Genomic DNA, 22,892 nt, shown 5'->3' with positions numbered 1-22,892 from the left:
AAGGCATTGAAAAAAAATCAGTTGCCACCAGTGCAATAAGAGAGTTGTGTATCTTACTGTAAAAGAAATAGAAAGATTCCCACATATCCCAGGAGGCAGTCAGATAAGTGCCACAAGGGGTCTCTGTATGCAGGAGCAAGATAGCATACATGTCTGAATCTCGGGCTATGCCAGTCACAGCTAATCCTTGGGAACTTGTATGTGCAAATTAAACTATCATGTCAGTGCCCCAAAATAGTCATGGAAGAGTATGAACCATGTATACAATCACTAGAAATGACAGTTGGGGCTTTATTTATTTCGTTAATGAAGCCTCTGACATCTTTCCTCTTTAAGTTAGAAGATAACAGTTTTAGTGAATTCTTTACAAACTCTATAAACTTTTACAGTCTAGCCCTTGGCAAACACCACTTGAGGAATTAGCATAGATGTGGATTTTCAGTAAGTAACTATAGATTCAGTGAATTTTCCACAGAGGAAAGAGAAATGGTAAAGAATGATGATAGGAGAGTAGGTATGTTGTCTGTGAGAGTCACCTGGGGGGTCTTCCCTGGTGGTCCAGTGGGTGGGACTCCACGCTTCCACTGCAGTCTGGGGTCGGGGAGTGGCCAGGGTTTGTTTCCTGATCTGGGATCTAGTATCCCACACACTACTCAGTGTGGTCAAAGAAAATAGAATCACCTGGGGAACTTTAAAACATTTACATTACCACCGCCAATAAAAGAGAAAAACATGCTCAGCTTCTCACTCAGAAATGTCAATTGAGTTTGCTTGTCAGCAGGGCCAGATTTTTTTTTCCTCAAGGTCTCCAAATGATTCTAATGTGCAGCCAGAGATGGGAAATATTTCCTTCTGAGTGTCCCTGCAACAATACTGGCGGTGCTTTCTGAATGATCATCTCTTGCAGTGGGGACACAGGGAGGATCCTGAGTAGTTTCCTATGGAGTCTGTCTGGTTTAGTCAAGAAAAGCTCAAAACACTGGCTCAACTGGTTTTTATCTGGTACAGTTTTCTCTCCTACCTATAACCTCAGAATATTCCAATCTATTTTAAGCTTTCCTGTGGTTTCTAAAGCACAATACTTTCCGAGCTGAAGACTTACCATTTCAAATCTCATGGGCTATGATTCAATCTAGAGCAGAACAAAAGAGAACTTAAGTATCCCAATTAGTAATTGGATTCAAAGAGGACCCAGGAAAGTGTCCTTCATAAAAGAGTGAAATTGTGTTTTATGTGGTGGTTGTTGCTATCACCTGTGGTTTCAACTGCACGAAAAATAGGAAAAAGCCATGGAAAAACTCATTGTATTGGGTTGGCAAAAAAGTTCATTCGGCTTTTTCCATGAAATGTTACAAGAAACCCAAATGAACTTTTTGGCCAACACAATATTTGAACGTGGGCACACGTGAATTTGAGTTTCTGGCTTAGCCACTTGTTAGCTGTGAGTCCTTGCCTTCTCTGAGCAAATGTTTCATGAAAGATGGAAGCATTAGCAGATCTCAGAAGGAAATTTTGTAGATTAAAGGAGCTAATGTTAGCGGTGCTTGTCAAGGTGTGAGTCCCAAGTAAATGGCACTTATCCTCGTGTGTTATTCGGCTAAGGCTATGATGCTGCTGCATAGCAAACACCCCACCCCTAAATCTTAGTGGTTTACTAAGATACCATTGATGTTCTTCCTCATGTGTCTCTGGGTCACTTATGGCAGCTCTGCTTAAGGTTGTGAATCAAATTGAGGTCTGTCCATATGTGTCTCATTTTGCAGTCAGCAACTTCCTGGGGTATGCACTTCTCATGGTAGATGACAGAAATACAAGAACTTGGCAGAAATTTGCAATGCCCTTTAATATCTCAGCACAGAACTCTTTAATGATCACTTGTGCCCATTATCCCTTAGCCCAAGCAAGTCATATGACGAATTTCAAGGTTAATGGGATGGAGAAGTATAATCTACCTAGTGAAACTATGGCACAATTCAGGGAACAGAAGGAAAAATCACGAACAAATAATACATTCTGCCACACTTTCCTTCTACAGGGTGTCAACAGAGGAGAAAAGAAGGGTGGGTAAGGAGGGAAGAAACAAATAGTTGGATCCCGTAGGAACTGTGCCTTGTGCCTCATTTGTAAGCTCTTGTCTGGCCTCCTTTGGAGAACTGGTCCAGCACTCCTTCAGGCAGAGAAAAGCAGTTCTGTGGGCGTGGCAGCTTTCTGGATCCTCCTCCACTCCAGGTATTTGTGATGAGGGACACACTACTCAGAGACAGTCTAGAATTCACCAGAAGCCTTCTTGAATTCTGCTTGCAGGAACACATCTAATTTTATTTAGGAAGATAAAGAGAAGCAAGAGCTGGTGAAACTCAGCAAAACAGACTATACTATTTACCAGTTGTAAAAATAACCTGATCTTTGTCTAAATTCAACCCTCTCTCTTTACCCTTTCAACAACTTTTTAATGTATGGGCATTGTCTCTTATGATTTGCTCCAAATGACATCATCTCTTCTCTAGTATATAATAAAGTGAAGTCTCTCAGTCATGTCCGACTCTTTGCAACCCCGTGGACTGTAGCCTACCAGGCTCCTCCGTCCTTGGGATTCTCCAGGCAAGAGTACTGGAGTGGGTTGCCATTTCCTTCTCCAGGGCATCTTCCCGACCCAGGGATCGAACCCAGGTCTCCCGCATTGCAGGCAGACGCTTTAACCTCTGACCCACCAGGGAAGACCAGTATATAATGGTGGTAGGCTAAGAATCCTTCATTTGAATTCTAATATTTCATTTGTATTTCAAATCTAGGTGAATAGGCAGCCCCATCTCTATTTAACCAGAGGTTTCTGGCAAAATGTGTAGTGTGGTTGTAGACAGTTACCAGATACACCCTCGTATGTTCACTAATTTCAGGAGGTGTATAGTGAATTAAACAAAGGTTGTTTAACTGTTATGACTGAGGATCACTCAGAATGCATCTCAAGATATCAAACTGTATGAAAGCCATCTCCTGAAAGATCTTTGTTGAGGAATATTTAGCAACAGTTGTGTGAGCGAGGATGGCAGGCAGAGCTGGGCTCTGTTACAGTCTCAGAAGAGTTACACAACCACCCTTCTCCAGGTGTGGTCCCTGGACCGCCAACATCAGAATCAGCTCCGACTGTTTGTTAAAAATGCAGAGTCACAGGCAACCCCGCAGACTTAATGAATTGGAATTTCTGGGTGCAGGACCCAAGAATTTTCACTTCTCTATACATCAAGTCTTTTGTATAACATCAAATATAAACAGAGGTCCCATACATCTTTGATTCCAAGTATCAGTTATGGAAAATGTAAAGTTTTTATAATTCCAAATTAATCATTCTTACTGTTAAATGAAAAGGATCTCTTTCATTATTACTATTAATGAAGGTTTTTTTAAAAGACTAAATTTGTTGAAACTTTCAGCCAGGGTACTCCTGAAATAAGATTTCTTTTGTCCCCTTCCCTCTTATTTTTTAACATAATTTGAGCACTTGAAATTATGTTTCATTAAGACTATTTCACTAATAACCATTTTCCTCCCAGTTTCTCAAATACCAATGGCCTACAAAACCGGTATAAACATTTTTAGATGAAGATGAAAGTTAAGAGACAGAATTATTCTGAAGGACAGGAGATTTTATTTGTGTGTTACATTTAATACATTTTCCCCCTAATGAATAGATGATAAATTGCCTTTTTTATGGTTTCTAGGTAAAAGGACTGTCTTCGGTGAAAGCAGTGTAACCACCTAAATCAGGATTATCTTTCATCTTCCACTTAGTAAGTATATTTTAATATTTTTAATCTATGTGCGTGGGATAATAACAAGCATCAACTGCTTCAATAAATGAATTAAACAAAAAGACAGTTTTGAGAGCTGAGAGAAGTATAAAAAACATCAACCAAGAACAAGTCTTACGGACTCCTCCCTCCCTTTTCTACCTTCTTTCACCTCCTGTTAATACATGTAAGTTTAAAGGCTTTCATCTTAATGGCTTCCTGCTTCCAACTCTGTGGAAAGTGAATTTGAATCATTTGGAATATTCTGACACCTTACTATAATCATGAACACAAAGATGCAAAAAGATGTTGAAACATGTTTTCCATATTAAGAATATATCCCAGATAGTTGAGAAAAAGTCTTCTATTAACTCGCCTTTAATCCAATTAGCAAATAAATGTCATTCTAAAAGATTCTGGTACCATTGCTCAGAGGGAGAACAATCCAGAAAAGAAACACAAAAAGGATATTCTCAGCACCATGACATTTAAGGACTAACAGAACTATGGTAAGAAAGAAAATTATAAACCTCATGTATTTAAGACTTTTATGTGGTTGGGCTCAGAGATTTTTCATTTTATTTTATGACAAGTAAATAAATGGTTGAGTGACAAGAGAAAAATAATGTTACCTTCAAAGTGATTTCAACAGAAAAATTAGCTCCCTGTGAAAATACCAAGATCTTTCCTGACCAACAGGGTTGGAATGTCAAGGGTTCAAATGCATTCACCAAGCAATTATTTATATTTTGAATTTCCTTGAAGTGTTTGCCTCAATATATCCTCCCAACATGTTTGAGAGAGGTCAAGGGTTTAAGAGGCCCTGGGGTTTAAGCTACCATTTCTGGTTCACAAACACATCTCCTGTCAAAGGTTGAGTGTGCTATAGCTGAACATAAAATGGCCACATCTGTTCAGTTGCCTGCTGATTTTACTTGCAGTATCCAGCAAATTGGGTTATTACAGTGCTCCTGCAGTAAAAGGTCTCATTGTAATCTGATTCTATTTTCTTTTACTAACTGTTAATACTCTAAAAATAAAAGGAATATCAGTGGAACAACATTGGAACATTCAGACAGGCAACAAACTCTGCTTTTACTGTAAAGGTATCGAGAATCAGTTTTATGTTTGGTTCACAGCTATTCATACCTAACCTTTGAGTTTCTCCACCAGAGTCCTGATGCCTGTTTCTGAACCAAACACTGTGCCTTAAAATTGGCCAACAGAGATATTTTGCTTAATTGAAGAGTGAAAGATTTTTATCCCAATTTATTCATTTTTGTAAAGACCAGTGCTTGAAGGACTCTGGACTTGTGTGTGTAATTGTGACTGCAATAAATAGGGCACAGTTCCTACCGTATATGCTATACTCTTGATCAGTATTTGTTGAATGAATGAGAAAAAAAATAGTGGCTTTTGACTGTATTATGGTGGCAAATTTGCACATACACACACACACATTTTTTTTTTCATTATGGGAATGAACTGGAATTCGCTAAGATGTAAAGCTCAGTTCTGGAGAAGAGAATGGCAACCCACTCCAATATTCTTGCCTGGAAAATGGACAGAGGAGCCTGAAGGGCTGTAGTTCATGCGGTTGCAAAGAGTTGGACAGAACTGAGTGACCGAGCACCTCACTAAACTCGGGGGGGAGGTGGCACAGAAAAAAATATATGAATCTTAGTTCTAAATAGGGAAGCTCTATTGATACTTGATTATTATGAACCCCACCCCACCCCCACCCCCCATAGGGTTCTCTGAGTCTGAACTGGAGCACCATTACCTGTCCTTGCAGTGAGCTACAGATAATTGATCTCTCCAGTGGAGATTGCCAAACCTTTGCGGGCAGAAACCTGGTCTTATATCATCTTTGAAGTTCTAACTGCACCTAATTTAGGGCATACCCATAGAGAAGGTACTTTTATTATCCCCACGTTCAGATGAGGAAACTGAGGTGAAGCAACTGAAGTCATCTTAAGTTAAAGTCAGACAGTGGTGAAGACAGTGCTAGTGTCTGATCCCTGGCAGTGTGATGCCTGAGGCTCCTCTGCCTAGGGTAATGTAGCACAAAGGTAGCTGCTACCCCTTTTTTTTCCCCCAAAAAAGTAAGATGAGTAGTTAACCATGAAATTAGAACTCAAAGAATAAGAGTAATGAAAAAACTAAATATTCTAGACCTGCCAAGATATTGGAGTAACTTAGGTAGAAATTATGAAACTATTATTTTTGTCCTGGGTATTTAGTCAACAAGATCCTGGCAAATAAATCCAATTGAAGAGAGAGACTTAGAGGAATCATTTGCTTTTCCCTCTCTGTAGACACTACATTGTTCAAGTGACAAGGAAGACCTAAAAGGGAACCTGTTGTGTGAAATTAGTAGTATGTATCAAACAGAGTGTGGCCAGTCCTCTGGAATTGCCTGAAACTCTCCAGTGAGAAGCAAAGGGAATTTTTTCTCTAGTATGGTGATCTTCTCACAGCTGATGCCCCATCCTCTGTCTCTCTCACTTTTAGCCAGTTTGCTTCTTGAAGCTAGGCAGAACATCCTTAAAGAAATGGGCGTCCTCTGCCTCTCTACTCTAAATTATTAGTAGTTTGGGAAGTTTGTGGAGTCTGTAGGATGTGGGCCAATTAGGAGAGAAACAGAGGGATGGAGGGAGTGGTGAGGGACGAGACATATCCATGGAGACAATGAGACATTGAGAGAGGTGAAATGACACTGAGAGTCCTTGGGAATGTACTGACTTTAGAAAGCCTTTTAAAAACCAATCACTAATTCAATATGATTAATTACCTTAAAGTAGTTTGTAGAGTGTTTCCTGAGAAGAATTGGAGGTCACTTCAAAGGAAATAAATAAACGACAGCTAATGTGCTGATGTTTTCAAGAGAAAAGGCAGTTGCTAAAAATGACCATCCAATTTCCATTACTAACTATAGTCATTAGAAACAAGGAATATGTTTATTGATCTGAAGTGGTCCAAACAATATTTTCTTTGTTCAAACCAATTTAGCTGGAGGAAAAGTCAAGAGTTTGCCTAGTGTGGGGGCGGTCGGGGGGAGCTTTGGGGAGAGAAGGAGATTCTTTGCATAAAAAACTGTTGTTTTTCTATCCTAGGACCACTCACCTAAGAAGAATAACTGGATTTCTATTAAAGCAAAGCAATTTTTGCCCCTGATCACTATTGGTTTAAGTCTAGGCCCTTGAGACTCAAAGTAGGTTTGGAATTAGCAGTATCAGTACAATCTGGGCATACATTAGAAAGATAGACTCTCTGGCCCCACCCCAGTCCTAACTGAATCATAATCTAGTTTTTAACAAGAAGTTTCATGATTCATATGCACATTAATGTTTGAGAAGTACTAGTCTCTGCAAACATGAATGATTATTTAAACATGTGATAGAAAAAAGAGATGGTGAAGTAAAGGAGGAAAAACTATCTGGTAAAAGCACTTTTGTCCAAAGATTTGTTGGTGCTGAGAAACTTGCTCCTATCCACTTAACCCAGGTTTGAAGTGAAAACTTAACAGGCCCATTCTGGAAAGACGTTTACCAGATCCAGCATCCTCATGGTTGAATGAGCCACCACAAATGGTTGCTGACTTTGTTTGTGTCCCCAGGTGAGCAGAAATGAGTGAACAAGCAGAAAAAAGCAGTTCCGTGCGAGAGAGACCTGCACGTCAACGTTCTCCTGAGAGAGCCAGTGAGATGGAGGAGAAGAAAATGAAACAGCTGGACCGGCAGTTAAAATGGTTGACATTTCGAAACCCCGGGCCTCAGATCGCCAACTTTAATCCTGGAATAAGGCAGCAGCAGAAGAATGAGCCAATGTCAAAGAAGAGTGAGATTTCTACTCCAAAGCGCGAAGCCAAGAAGTATGACGGAAAGGGCAGGCTCCTCGTCAATCAGGCTGACCTGTGTGATTGCCTCGATGAAGATTGCCCGGGTTGCTTCTACCCGTGCCCCAAGTGTAACTCCACCAAGTGCAGGCCCACGTGCCGCTGCAACCGCCGCTGGGCCTACACCAGCATGCTCGATGAGAATGGGGAGGTCATCAGCACGATGCCATTCGACGTCTCCGACTAGGAGCAGCCCTCCAGGCTGATCAAGTTTCTCTTCCTTGCAGTTAAACCAGCCTCTTTCTCCTGGGTGAATTTTAGGACTGGGGGAAAAAAGTTTGAAAAATACAGTTTAGACTAGTTAGTGTTCTCTGAAGCCATAGAACCCTGTGTAACACGCTGTCCTTCTCTAACCTTCCTGCTGTGACGACTCAAATTCCTCCCCTGGTAACAAGCAACTCAGTTGCTACTCTGCTCTCAGATTAAAAATCCCTTTCCTCTTTGCTGATACCTTAGGAGATGGAGTATTAGGATTTTCAGAATTCTGTAGCTGAGAGCTTGTCTTGACACGGAACATATGTTTATAATAGCTAGTTACCATTAGGATCTTACACATTATCAGTTCTAAATCAGAATTGCTATTTGGATTAACTTGGCACTGCATACTCGTAGTCTCATTTTTTATTATTACTGTTTTAACAATACTAAAATGAAATTTGTTTTTTTTAAAAAAAAAGCTTAATAGGCCCCATGGCCACATGGCCCAGTATATGAGCACAAAAGCAGAGATTCAATTTAAGTGATATCCAAAATGCCAACTGGAAGCAGACCTCAAAGGACAAATTTTAATCTAGTTGTTACATACAAATGATTTAAAAGCATTTTTTTGGCAGCTAAGCTTACCAGCCACACAGAACTGGCCAAGGTGCTACAAAATTCCTAAGGCCTAAGTTGCATTTGGTCTTGGAGGTACAGGATTTAAGGACATTCAGCTAGAGTTTCTGCTGACCTCAGTGAAGATACCATCTCAGAAGACTGATGTGAAACATCTGGGCCAGGTTTGGCAGCTAGTGTGCAAAACTGTTTTTAGGGAAAATCTCTATGAAAATGTTCACACCCACAGCATCATCGGGAAAGTTTCTCTTCAGTCATCTTTGACACCAAGTTTTATTCAAATCATCTGTAAGAAGAAAGTTGCTTTTCCACTTTTCCATGTTTACTGCTCAGGAACATTTAATTGCTTCTTCTGAAGCTTTGGATTTGGCACAAAGAGACTTTCCACTGAACACAGTTGTGCAGGCACTGGCTGAGGCTGCAGATGTAATGGGCTAAAAATAGACAAAAAGCCCCTATCTCTATCCCACCAAATGGCCATGTATGTTTACCCACTAGAAAATATTCACCTGAGACCACTTTTGCCTCTGACTAACTCACCCAAAATCTCTGTGTGGCAAGTTCATTAATAAAAAGCATTTAATTTTCCTTACTTTGATTTTTGTGTGTGTGAGAAAGTGTGTGTCTTTTAGACCCAAGAGAAAATAACAACTTTTCCCCCTTCCCTGAAGCAAATCCATGTTTTGTTCTTTGGCAACCACCAGTCACGTTCCATCAGAAATCCTGATAATAGTGATATTATGTTGGTGCAAAAGTTTTGCTTCTGGGGAATTCGTGTAACTCTATGGCTGATTCATATCAATGTATGACAAAACCCACTGAAAAATAAAAATTAAAAAAAAAAAAAAGTTTTGCTTCATCCGCCATATTCACCTGACCTCCTGCCAACTGCCCACCACTTCTTCAGGCATCTTGACAACTTTTTGTGGGGGAGATGCTTCCACAACCAGCAGGAGGCAGAAAATGATTTCCAAGAATTTAATCAAATCCTGAAGCACGGATTTTTTTTTAATTATTCATTTATTTTTAAAAATTTTTAATTGAAGGATAATTGCTTTACAGAATTTTGTTGTTTTCTGTCAAACCTCAACATGAATCAGCCTTAAGTATACATATGTCCCCTCCCTCTTGAACCTCCCTCTCATCTCCCTCCCCATCCCACCCCTCTAGGTTGGTACAGAGACCCTGTTTGAGATCCCTGAGATATACAGCAAATTTGCCTTGGCTATCTATTTTGCATATGGTAATGTAAGATTCCATGTTACTCTCTCCATTCATCTCACCCTCTCCTGCCTTCTCCCATGTCCATAGGTCTGTTCTCTGTGTCTCTTTCTCCATTGCTGCCCTGGAGATAAATTTTGTACCATCTTTCTAGATTCCATATATATGTGTCAGTATATGATATTTCTCTTTCTGACTTTCTTCACTCTGTATAATAGGCTCTAGGTTCATCCACCTCATTGGAACTGACTCACATGAGGTCTTTTTTATGGTTGAGTAATATTCCCTTGTTTATATGTACCACTTCTTCATACATTCATCTTTCAATGGACATCTGTGTTGCTTCCATGTTCTAGCTATTATAAATAGTGCTGGAGTGAATATTGGGGTACCTGTGCCTTTTTCAATTTTGTTTTCCTCAGGGTATATGCCTAGGAGTGGGATTGCTGGATTATATGGTGGTTTTATTTCTAATTTTTAAAGGAATCTCCATACCATCTTCCATAGTGACTGTATGAATTTACATTCCCACCAACAGTGCAAGTGTTTATCCATACCCTCTCCTATTTTTAGACTTTTTGATGAGGGCCATTCTGACTGGTGTGAGGTGATACTTCATTGTAGTTTTGATTTGCTTTTCTCTAATAATGAGTGATATTGAGCATCTTTTCATGTCTTTCCTAGCCATCTGTATGTCTTCTTTAGAGAAATGTCTGTTTAGGTTTTTTCCCCCCTTTTTAATTGGGTTGTTTTTCTGGTATTGAGTTGTATGAGCCACTTGTATATTTTGGAAATTAATCCTTTGTCAGTTGTTTCATTTGCTATTATTTTCTCCCGTCCTGAGGATTGTCTTTTTACCTTTCTTATAGTTTACTTTGCTGTGCAAAAGCTTTTAGTTTAATCAGGTCCCACTTGTTTACTTTTCTTTTTATTTCCATTACTCTAGGACATGGGTCATAGAGGATCATTGCTTTATGATATCAGGTGTTCTGCCTGTGTTTTCCTCTAAGAGTTTCATAGTCTCTGGTCTTACATGTAGATCTTTAATCCATTTAGATTTTATCTTTGTGTATGGTGTTAAGAAGTGTTCTAATTTCATTCTTTTACATGGAGCTGTCCAGTTTTCCCAGCACCACTTATTGAAGAGGTTGTGTTTGCCCCACTGTATATTCTTGCCTCCTGTCTTGTTCCATTGGTGTAGATTTCTGTTTTTGCGAAGCACAGATTTGTATGCTACAGGAATAAACAAACTTATTTCTCACTGGCAAAAATGTGTTGATTGTAATGGTTCCAATTTTGATTCATAAAGATGTGTTTGAGTCTAGTTATAATGATTTAAAATTTGTGGTCTGAAACTGCAATTATGTTTGCAGCAACCTAATACTTTGCTTGTTTTTATAGGTCATCTTAGACCAAGAGTTTAAATGAAATGGAATATCAGAATTAGTAGTTCTTTTTAATGCTCAAACTGGTACCTAGCTTTGCTGAATTGGTGAAGATGGGCTTGAGAAATGCAAACTGAACTTCCATTCTAGTCAAACAACAATCTTGTGCTTCAAAGATAGGACTTCCCTGGCAGTCCAGTGGTTAAGACTCTGTGCTTCCAGCACAGGGGATGTGGGTTCAATCCCTGGTTGGGGAACTAAGGTTCCACATCCTGTGCAGCCAAAAAAAAATTTTTTTTAGATTCAAATAAAGATGGGGACCAAAACTTGCTCAAAGCAATTAGTCTGAACCTACCTGGAATCTTTGCAGTGCAAAAGTAGTTGTTATCACTGTCCATTTACCTGCTGAAGTGCCCTTTGCATTTGAAAAGCAAAGAGGTAGTAGTGTTACTGTGTTTGCCAAACTAGGAGAGAGAGGTTGATAAGCAATCTATAACCACTTTCACAGCAAAGAACACACCTGTCTGAGCATTTGGAGGCTGCTCTTTGCAGTCAGTTAACAATTCACAAGGTGTGGTAGCTAGGAACTGTATTCAATATTGACCCTGTGATAAGCCATAATGGAAAAGAATATAGAAAAAAATGTCTACATATATAGAACTGAGTGACTTTGTTATAAAGCAGAGATTGACACAACATTGTACATCAACTGCACTTCAAAAAAAGAATTAAATATAAAATTTAAGTAAATAACAGAGGAAAAGCTCCATGGTAGGTACTGAACAAATGTTTCTTGAATGAATGATTTATTATAGAATCATTTATAATGATGGCAATAGAGTCTTTTTTTTTTCAGTATTATCATATGTAAGTAGCTGAAAATGCAGTTTAGTGCAACCTCTAAAATCATTGGTCCACATTTTTGTACTACCTGTGAATTTAACTTGTGTTATTCATCATTCTTAGCTAAAGCATCAATTCCTTTTTTAAGATACTGTGTTTGAGATCCCAGAAGTTCCAAACTCTGACACCACTTAGTTGTGTGGCCTTGAACAAAGTGTTCTACTTCTCTGCGCCTTGGTTTCAGTTTTCCCTTCTGTAAAATGTAGATACTGGAGTGTGAAATCAAGCGTTTACTCAGTTATACCCAGGACATAAACTAGGATGAGGCAAGTGAATCGCTCACCTTGGGAGTAAAATTTAAGGGGGATTGGGTGGGGTCACCAAAACTCCTCAATAATCAAGAAAAGTAATATTTCAATGCAGTATTTTAAAGAAATCAAAGTTAATACAAAAGATGTATTATGACCAAAATATCAATATTTTAAAGATGGGATCATTGTTGCTGATTTCTCCTTTGGCCTCTGGCTCCAGTGTGGTTTAGCATGGCACTGTGACTGATCCGGATTTTGATTTTTCTTTCCTTCTTTTTTTTTTCTTTTTCCATGGTGCACAGCTCCTGGGATCTTAGTTCCCTGACCACGGGCCAAACTTGTGCCCCCTTTAGTGGAAGGGTCGAATCCTAACCACTGGATCACCAGGGGAGTCACTGTTTTTTTAATAAACATTTCATTAAACCATCATTCATCTTATTGCCCTCTTAAATTTTGCACTGGGATTGAGTCCTGGTCCTGTTACATACATTTAATGAATGCCTGCCACTTACTGAGCACTGTTGGGACATAGAAGCCCTTGCTTTCAGGGAGCTCACAACGTTATTAGGAAAAACAGGAGAGACAGCAGAGAGTAAGTAGGACAATGGGACAGAGTTGAGCAATGGAAGGAGTGATATGAGATGAGCCCATGTGGACTAAAAAACACAGCATTTCATCCTGAGGTGGTATGTATCACAGAGTGGTGATGAATGCAGGCTGGAGATGGAGGCCTTGGAGTCAAGCCCTACCTCTTCCAATTCTAACTGGCTGTGTAATCTTGTGCAGTATATCCATTTAACTCCCCTGCACTTCTGTTTCTTTCCTCATTAGTAAAAGTGAGAAGAATAATTACATCGACTTAAGGGGGTTGTGAGGGTGACTTGAGCTCATATAGTGAGTCCTGAGAATAAAGCCGGAACTTAGGAAAAATGTTAAATGTTACTCTTAACTAGAAAACACTCTTCTTGAGCAAGGAGAAGCTCTATAAGGTAAAATTAAAGCCAGCTCTTTTCTAGGCAAGCTGGTTAGAGTTGCGGTGATTTCTATCCTTCCCTGACTTGTCACTGTGTGTCCCAAACCACTTTCCCTTAGTTCCAGTTGAACAGGAAAAGCCGTTTCATCTTTGGCAGTTCTCCTAAATTCAGTAGACTGTGACTGGTCATTTAGAAAGTTAATGAACAATTCCTGGCTCATGTACAAATGTACAAAACCTCATCATTTTTTCTCGGAACCTTTGATATAAACAAGTGGACACCATAACGTTCCCCCTTAGAATGTACATGGAGTCTCTTATTCACCATGTTTTAGAGGGAGACTGATATGAACCCTTGGAGGTGGTTAGAAGTAACCTTCCAGTACCTTACAAAATTCTGTGAATAGGAGCACAGGGCTGAACTGGGAAGAGCACTTTTACTGGACTGAAGGAGTAGAAAATTTGCTTTTTCAGCTCAACAAGATTCCACCACCTTAGTTTGAATCAATTGGATCTTTGGAGAGGGTCTAAGACAGTACTATGTCTGCTCCCCTAATTTATTCCTGTAACTCTGTCAGCTCTGATGTTGTAAAAAAAAAAAAAAAAAAAAAAAAAAAAAGTCCAACTATTTAAAAAGTACTCCTCAGTTTTCCAAATTGTCTCGAAATGTCAACATGGACTAAGTGATAGATAAGTGATAGATGGTATTTACGAGTTGTTCACTATTTTCTTAACTGTAATAATAGCACTGTGGTCATATAAGGAAAACATTTTCCTTCCTTCTGTCCTTCCTTTTGAGAAGCACATTAAAAGGAAAAAGGACATAATAACTGAGATTTGCTTTAGAGAAAACTTGAACGCCCTCAAAAAAAGTGTGTGTGGGAGGGTACCTGATAAAACAAGAATGGCAAAGCCTTGGTTGTTAGATCTGGATAAGTCCGGAGTGGTTACTTTAGTCTCTGCTTTTATGTAATTTGGAAATTTTCCCAATAACAAAACATGTTTTGGGAACTTCCCTGGCAGTCCAGTGGTTAAGACTTCGAGCTTGTATTGCAGGGGTTTCAGGTTTGATCATTGGTTGGAAAACTAAGATCCCACAGGCCATGCAGTGAGTCCAAAAAGAAAAGCAACACATTTTTCTATTTTTAGGCGCTGTATCTCCATCTTGCCTTGGCACCCCCACCTGGGCAACAGGCTGGCATTATCCCTTCCTCAATCCTGTAAAGTGGTTTCTCTACCAGTGTGCAGGTGTGGATTGCAGGCGCAGTTGAAATAGAGACCCTCTCAGCCCTTGGAGCACTCATGGGACCCAAGGCAGAGGGTGGGACTCTTGGAGCAGTGAGAATTTCTGCCCTGGTAGCCTGGGGCCATAAGTAGCCTCAACCTTCTACCCTAAGTTGCTGTTCTGATAATCACTATCTTTGAGCCAAGGGGTGAAAAAACTGACTCAAGATTGTTCCTGTTAAAAACTAAATATTCCTGGGGAGGAGTTGACTCAGCAAGCTATTATCAACTCTTAACACCTCAAGTGCTTCAGTTATCAACTCCCCTAACCCTGACAGCTCAGTGATACCTCCCTTGGATAATGGGCGAGGTTTGGACTATTGCCAAGATTGGGTGGGATAAGACCCTGGGGAAACCAGTGAGCTGGGCTCCGGAATGAAGTTGGCCTGAGGGGAAGTGGGGAGGAAATATGCTGAGAAGTTAGAGCTGGGCGGTGGTGGTATTGGGAAGAATTGTGGGCAGGGGTGTCCCAGGGAAGCCCAGAAGGAAGAAGTCACATTCTCTGATTCTTCTCAGATCAGGGCTCCTTCTAGGCTGCTTCATTGTGGTATCATGAAATAGTTCCACATGGAGAAGTATTTCACCAAGAAACTTCCTAGGTCTTCTACCCCCCACAGATTTATGTACACCTGAAATTTTACCAAGTCATTAAAGAACTGTGCTCAGGGGAATTCTTCAGTTCAGTTCAGTTCAGTCAGTCAGCCGTGTCCGACTCTTTGTGACCCCATGGACTGCAGCACGCCAGGCCTCCCTGTCTATCACCAACTCCTGGAACTTACTCAAACTTATGTCCGTTGAGTTGGTGATGCCATCCAACCATCTCATCTTCTGTTGTCCCTTTCTCCTCCCCCCTTTAATCTTTCCCAGCATCGGAGTCTTTTCCAATGCGTCAGTTCTTCGCTTCAGGTGGCCAAAGTATTGGAGCTTCAGCTTCAACACCAGTCCTTCCAATGAATATTCAGGACTGATTTCCTTTAGTATGGACTGGTTGGATCTGCTTGCAGTCCAAGGGACTCTCCAGAGCCTTCTCCAACACCACAGTTCAAAAGCATCAATTCTTTGACTCTCAGCTTTCTTTATGGTCCAACACTCACGTCCATACATGACTACTGGAAAAACCATAGCTTTGACTAAACAGACCTTTGTTGGCAAAGGAATGTCTCTGCTTTTTAATATGCTATCTAGGTTGGTCATAGCTTTTCTTCCGAGAGCAAGCATCTTTTAATTTCATGACTGCAGTCACCATCTGCAGTGATTTTGGAGTCCCCCCAAAATAAAGTCTCTCAACTGTTTCCATTGTTTCCCCATCTATTTGCCATAAAGTGCTGGGACCAGATGCCAATGTCTTAGTTTTCTGAATGCTGAGTTTTAAGCCAACTTTTTGACTCTCCTCTTTGACTTACATCAAGAGGCTCTTTAGTTCTTCTTCATTTTTGCCATAAGGGTGGTGTCATCTGCATATCTGAGGTTATTGATATTTCTCCTGGCAATCTTGATTCCACCTTGCACTTCACCCAGCCCAGCATTTCGCATGATGTACTCTGCATAGAACTTGAATAAGCCAGGTGACAATATACAGCCTTGATGTACTCTGGTTTGAAATCAGTCTGTTGTTGCATGTCCAGTTCTGACTGTGGCTTCTTGACCTGTATACTGATTTCTCAGGTGGCAGGTAAGGTGGTCTGGTATTCCCATCTCTTTAAGAATTTCCCACAGTTTGTTGTGATCCACACAGTCAAAGGCTTTGGTGTAGCCAATAAAGCAGAAGTAGATGTTTTTCTGGAACTCTCTTGCTTTTTCTATGATCGAACGGATGTTGGCAACTTGATCTCTGGTTCCTCTACCTTATCTAATTACAGCTTGAACATCTGAAAGTTGCTGTACTCTGTACATCATGTACTGTTGAAGCCTGGCTTGGAGGATTTTGAGCATTACTTTGCTAGCGTGTGAGATGAGTGTAATTGTGCAATAGTTTGAACATTCTTTGTCATTGCCTTTCTTTGGGATTGGAATGAAACTGACTTTTTTCAGTCCTGTGGCCCCTGCAGAGTTTTCCAAATTTGCTGGCATATTGAGTGCAGCATTTTGACAGCGTCATGTTTTAGGATTTGAAATAGCTATTGTCAACTAAAAACAGATGTACAACTTGAGAGTTGTGAGTTAAGTTTTATTTGGGGCTAAATGAGGACTGCAGCCCAGGAGGCAGCATCTCAAATAGCTCTGAGAGACTTCGCCAAAACGGCAGCAGAGAAAAGTCAATATATAAGGTTTTGGTGAAGGGAGTTCAATGCCATGAAGCACTCAGTTTACAAAAGCTTTGTGTTAGTCATGAGGATCTGATGTCACCAGGAAGGGATTTAGTGCTTCTCTAGTTATAAGGAGATGCAAGGATTGAGATCATAAAATCTGTTCCTAAAAACATCCAACTATCTGAAAACCTGTCCCACCAGATTCCCCAGGGCACAGAGTGCCTCATTCCACCCTGAAACCCCTTCAGGGATTGTTGAAGGTCAACAGCTATAGCAGCATGGGGTTCAGTCTCTGAGGATGCACATGGCTAATGCCTTTGTTGTTTAGTCATTGGCAGTGCTCTTGGTAAGTGCCTATTTGTAGTTCACACAGCCCCCTTGTGGTCATAAATCCGACCATACTTAGGGGGGAATTTCATGACCATTTTGTCCTGCGTTGCGGGGAAGGCTCATTCCCCCTTCTGAAGAAGGTTTTTGTTGATAAGACACTCAATGTGCTATTACTGGACTAGGTCTTAATAGTCAAAGACCTCTGGACACCTGCCTTCTAGTGACGGTCCAGGAAAGTATTCCCTCTCCTTGCATCTTTTCATACCTAGAGTTACACTATTACAATCATTGATCATTTATCGAGCTATACATGTGATCTACTGCTTCAAGTCTAGTCATCATTTTCGTTGGAGGCTCAGTCATACACTTGGTAATACAAGAAATAATAATCTTGTGAAACAAGCAAGATACAAATGGTATAGTGAATAACATTAGTGGAATTAAAAGCAAATATTTTAGCCATGTGCCTCCCACACACAACCAGTTTTTTGTTTTTGTTTTTTTTTTAAAGATCATCAATACTAGGGAATGGGTCACTTAAAGCAGAAACTTGATTTTTCAGGTGGTTCATCAAATGTGTTACATTAAAGGATTTATCAGGTATGAAAATATAGCATTCACTTTGAATTATAGCACAGGTATCTTTCCAAAATGCTGTAAGGTGTCAAGGGCCTTACAGTTGTGTAGCACTGCCTTTCTTATCAGAGAGATCTCATAATTCAATAGGCTAAGAGTCCAGCTACTATCATTTAAAGCTTATGACAGTTGTTAAGGCTTCGATATGGTCAATTACATCCTCCAACCCCAGTGAAGGGGCACACACACAACACACAAGCTGCTAAATGGTCATACCAGAAGAATACAGATCTTTGACCCACTGGGATCATACCAATGGTAGATTGGTTGGGGTTACCTCGAATCTGTTAACATGTATGACCTTAAATTCGTGGGAATCCCAGGCTACACCTTTGTATCCATCCCTGTAGATATCAGGCCATAAATCAGTGCCACAAATCCACTGAGTTCCATACCAATCACTCTAAGAGTAATAATAGGCATAGTTCATAAAGCACCCAGCCTTGTCTCATAATTACCAGGTTTATAATTTTCAGTATGATTTAACCATTCCCAACATAGAGGAGCCTTTAAATTTAAATGACCATAGCCTGGTGTTAACCATGTAGATCCACCATATAATTGTGAGAGTTTTTGGTGGCTCAGACAGTAAAGTGTCTGTCTGCCATGCAGGAGACCCGGGTTTGATCCCTGGGTTGGGAAGATCCCCTGGAGAAGGAAATGGCTTTGCCGGGAAAATCCCATGGACGGCAGAGCCTGGTAGGCTACCTTCCACGGGGTCGCAAGGAGTCAGACACGAATGAGCGACTTCACTTTCACTTTTCACTTTCCTTTTAATAGATGAGTGGTTAATTTTTTTTAATGAGGCTTAGCTTGTCACTCTGATTGAGTTTGAATGACCCTAAGAGAAGGCTTAAATCTATGGCCAGCATCAGAGTAGGTATTATTAATTGGCCATGGGAGAGGATCTCATCTAGTAATATCATGAATAGCAAGAACAGAAAGGAACACTCATATAAAATAAATTTCCTAGGGGGTATCCAATCAGAGCCCTAAAAACAGAAATCCACCAAGGTAACCCAGAAGGACTAGGCACAAGTATTTGGCCACAACCCAACAATTGGATTGAGTTTTAAACTAGAATAGAATCATGTCCATGATAGAAAACATCTGATTGATAGTCTTAAGTTCAAGGAATCAAGAAAACATTATAAATGATCGTAAAAGTCAGATCAGCATCTTGGGCAAGCAGTCTACTTCTGATGTTGTGTTCTCATCCTCCTGTAGTATAGATTCCTCTGCTTGAGCATTGTCTTGAGGTGAATTTGAGGTCAGCAGGCCCCTCTGTAGACCAGCCCAGCTTAGGGGCCTTTGGAAGTGGGAGTTAACACAAGCGTCAATTTCCCTTCAGTTTCACTGGGCATGAGCTAGTCAAGAGTGCCTGATAGAAAGGTCCTTCCAGGTTGGAGACAGTTCCTTAAATTATGTCTTCTTCCAGTCTTGACTGCAGGTCATGTGTGAGGCATCTGATCTTCATCAAAAGAAAGATTGCTGAGATAAGCTTCAGAAACAACCCTAGGGTGTCCTTTAATAATTCAATTAAGTTTTACATTCATATACCCTAACAGCAAAGAAACATCCAGGAAATGAGTCTTAGTAGATACAGACCGCCATTAACAAACTGAAATCTAACATTCATTGAACCATCTTTTTCTCCCTAAAAGCGTTGTCATTTGTACCAAATATAACCAAACTAAGACCTGTTTGTAACATAGCTCTGGTCTCAATAAACTTGGCCTGATGACATATATAACCATAATTGATCATAGACTTTTTTGCTTTGCTGAGACTTTTAGAGAGTCTCAGACTGAAATTCTAAAATAAAACCTTTCAGGGCTAGGAAAGACATGCCAAAGGCTTATCAACAGATTTTGACTAACAGATCTAAGTAAATTTCTCCCTTCTCAAGGTCTCCAAAATTCCTTGAGATTTTTGTACCTGTTATTGAGATAACCTTCCGAACTTATCAGAAAAAGTTACTGGAAACTAAGAGCTCCCAATCTGTGGAGGGTTCAGATAGAGAGAAAAGATAAATGTTTCGATTTGTTTATAAAGTATAATTTTACCAAATTACTGTCATAATTAGTGTGACAGGAAGGTTTTTTTCCTTACCCCTGGAAAACACAGATTCAAATCAGTAATTTTTCAGATAGAAACCATAAAAGCTATAAGCATATTCACCGGTTCATTCAGTCCTTTTGTTACCCTTTGTGAAGTCATGAGGTTTTCTATTAGAATCCTTACCCAGTTCAGAAACTGGCATTTATCCAAAAGTCCTTTTTATAAATCTTCTTGAAGAGGCAAAACTTGGTTAGTGCTATGACAATATGTTGAGATAGTAACTAGAATTATGACTGACAACATATTACCCAAACATAATTTTAAGAATGCCATATAGTTTCTAGGATATCTATATTAATAACATTTACCATGGCCAACCTAGACAGCATATTAAAAAGCCCAAAGAATTGATGGTTTTGAACTGTGGTGTTGGAGAAGACTCTTGAGACTCCCTTGGACTGCAAGGAGATCCAACCAGTCCATCCTAAAGAAGATCCGTCCTGGGTGTTCACTGGAAGGACTAATACTAAAGCTGAAACTCCAATACTTTGGTCACCTCATGTGGAGGGTTGACTCTTTGGAAAAGACCCTGATGCTGGGAGGGATTTGGGGCAAGAGGAGAAGGGGATGACAGAGGATGAGATAGCTGGATGGCATCACCGATTCGATGGACATGAGTTTGAGTAAATTCCAGGTTTTAGTGATGGACAGGGAGGCCTGGTGTGCTGCGATTTATCTTTGTGCTGGGGTCACAAAGAGTCAGACATGACTGAGCGACTGAACTGAACTGAAGCATATATATTCTCTCCTTTGATGGCTTCCTGTCTTAGTTCAGGGTGCTATAACAAAGTACCATAGACTGGGTGGCTTGTATCAGAAATGTATTTCTCACAGTTCTAGAGAATAGGAGGTCTGAGATTGGGCTGCCAGCATGGTCGGATTCTGGAGAGAGCCCTCTTCCTGCTTTACAGATGGCTGCCTTATTGCTGTGGCCTCATACAGTGAAGAGCAGAAAAAAGAAGTAAGTTCTGTCATGTCTCTTACAAGGGTCTGGAAGATCCCCTGGAGAAGGTTATGGTAACCTGTTCTGGTCTCTTTGCCTGGAAAAATCCATGGACAGAGGAGGCTGATGGGCTCCAGTCCATAGGGTGGCAAAGAGTCGAATGTGACTGAGCACGTAGGCATGCAAGCCCATTTGTTAAGGCTTAACTCCCTCGACTTAATCACTTCCCAAAGGCTCTACCTCCTAATACCATCACATAGGGGGTTAGGATGTCTAGATATCGGTTTTTGGGAGACAGAAACATTCAGTCCTCTAACTCTTCCTATCAACCCACTTCCAGGTTCAGGAATCCAGCACTACACATAGCCTTTCTGGTCCTTTCAGGGACTTCTTTTCAGCCATATACACTTCTCCAGCCCAAGTTTCAATCTCTGGACAATGTGGCAGAGGAGAGCTCCAACGAATGGCTTCTAATGGATTCATTTTATACCTTTCCAAGGTAATGTCCACACTGTAACACAGGGCTTTAACAACATAATCCCTCATCTTGAGGACTGGCCTGGTGCACCAGAGAGGGTAGCCTAGTAGAACTTGGAGATGAGCATAGCAGAACTTTACCATTTTAAAGGGAGACTAATTCTTTTCTTTTTCAGAAATGAAACAGTATCTTAATTTGTCTTAACCTGTAAGAAAAACAAATAAGTACTTCCCTGGTAGTCCAGTAGTTAAGAAGACCCCTGCCAATGCATGGGACACAGATTTGATCCCTGGTCCGGGGAGATCCCACATGCTGCAGGGCAACTAGGCCCCTGTGCTGCTACTGTAGCCTGTGTACCCTAGAGCCTGTGCTCTGCAACAAGAGACGCCTCCACAAGAAGAAGCTTGTGCACCACAACTACAGAGTAGCCCCTACTCACTGAAACTAGAGGAAGCCCAAGCACAGCAACAAAGACCCAGCACAGCCAAAAATAAATAAGTTTTAAGGAACAAAAATGTCAAATGACATACAGAGAATGGCACCCAAGATGGACGGGTCATGGTGGAGAGTTCTGACAAAACGGGGTCCACTGGAGAAGGGAATGGCAAACCACTTCAGTATTCTTGCCTTGAATAGTATGAAAAGGCAAAAAGATAGGACACGGACAGATGAACTCCCCGGGTCAGTGGGTACCCAATATGCTACTGGAGATCAGTGGGGACATAACCCCAGAAAGAGTAAAGAGATGGAGCCAAAGCAAAAACATCGCCACGTTGTGGATGTGACTGGTGATGGAAGTTAAGTGCGATGCTGTAAAGAGCAATATTGCATAGGAAGCTGGAATGTTAGGTCCACGAATCAAGGCAAATTACAAGTGGTCAAACAGGAGATGGCAAGAGTGAACATCAACATTTTAGGAATCAGCGAACTAAAATGGACTGGAATGGGTGAATTTAACCCAGATGGTCATTATATCTACTACTGTGGGCAAGAATCCCTTAGAAGAAAAGGAGTAGCCATAAGACGTCAAAAAAAGAGTGCAAAATGTAGTACTTGGATGCAGTCTCAAAAACGGCTCAAAGATCTGTGCTCATCTCCAAGGCAGACCATTCAATATCATAGTAGTCCAAGTCTAAGCCCCAACCAATAATGCTGAAGAAGCTGAAGTTGAACAGTTCTACGAAGACATACAAGATCTCTAGAACTAATGCCCAAGAAAGATGTTCCTTTCATTATAGGGGACTGGAATACAAAAGTAGGAATTCAAAAGATATCTTGAGTAACAGGCAACTTTGGCCTTGGAGTACAGAATGAAGCAGGGCAAAGGCTAACAGAGTTTTGCCAAGAAAATGCACTGGTCATAGCAAACACCCTCTTCCAACAACACAAGAGAAGACTTTACACATGGACATCACCAGTCAATACCAAAATCAGACTGATTATATTCTTTGCAGCCAAAGATGGAGAAGCTCTACACAGTCAGCAAAAACAAGACCAGGAGCTGACTGTGGCTCGGATCATGAACACCTTATTGCCAAATTCAGAAGAATTAAACTGAAGAAATTCAAATTAAATTGAAGAAAGTAGGGAAAGCCACT

The 22,892-nt window shown here is 40.5% G+C and overlaps 1 pseudogene; it reads left to right on the top strand.

The window, feature by feature from the left end:
• The first annotated feature begins 6,847 nt into the window (after positions 1–6,847).
• Positions 6,848–7,873, top strand: LOC136154259 (ARL14 effector protein-like pseudogene; annotated as a pseudogene).
• Positions 7,874–22,892: the final 15,019 nt, after the last annotated feature.

This window comes from Muntiacus reevesi, chromosome X (assembly GCF_963930625.1).
Source record: "Muntiacus reevesi chromosome X, mMunRee1.1, whole genome shotgun sequence".
Lineage (NCBI taxonomy): Eukaryota > Metazoa > Chordata > Mammalia > Artiodactyla > Cervidae > Muntiacus > Muntiacus reevesi.
The sequence above is the reverse complement of the archived record's forward strand: the minus strand, read 5'-3'. Positions and strand labels throughout refer to the sequence as shown.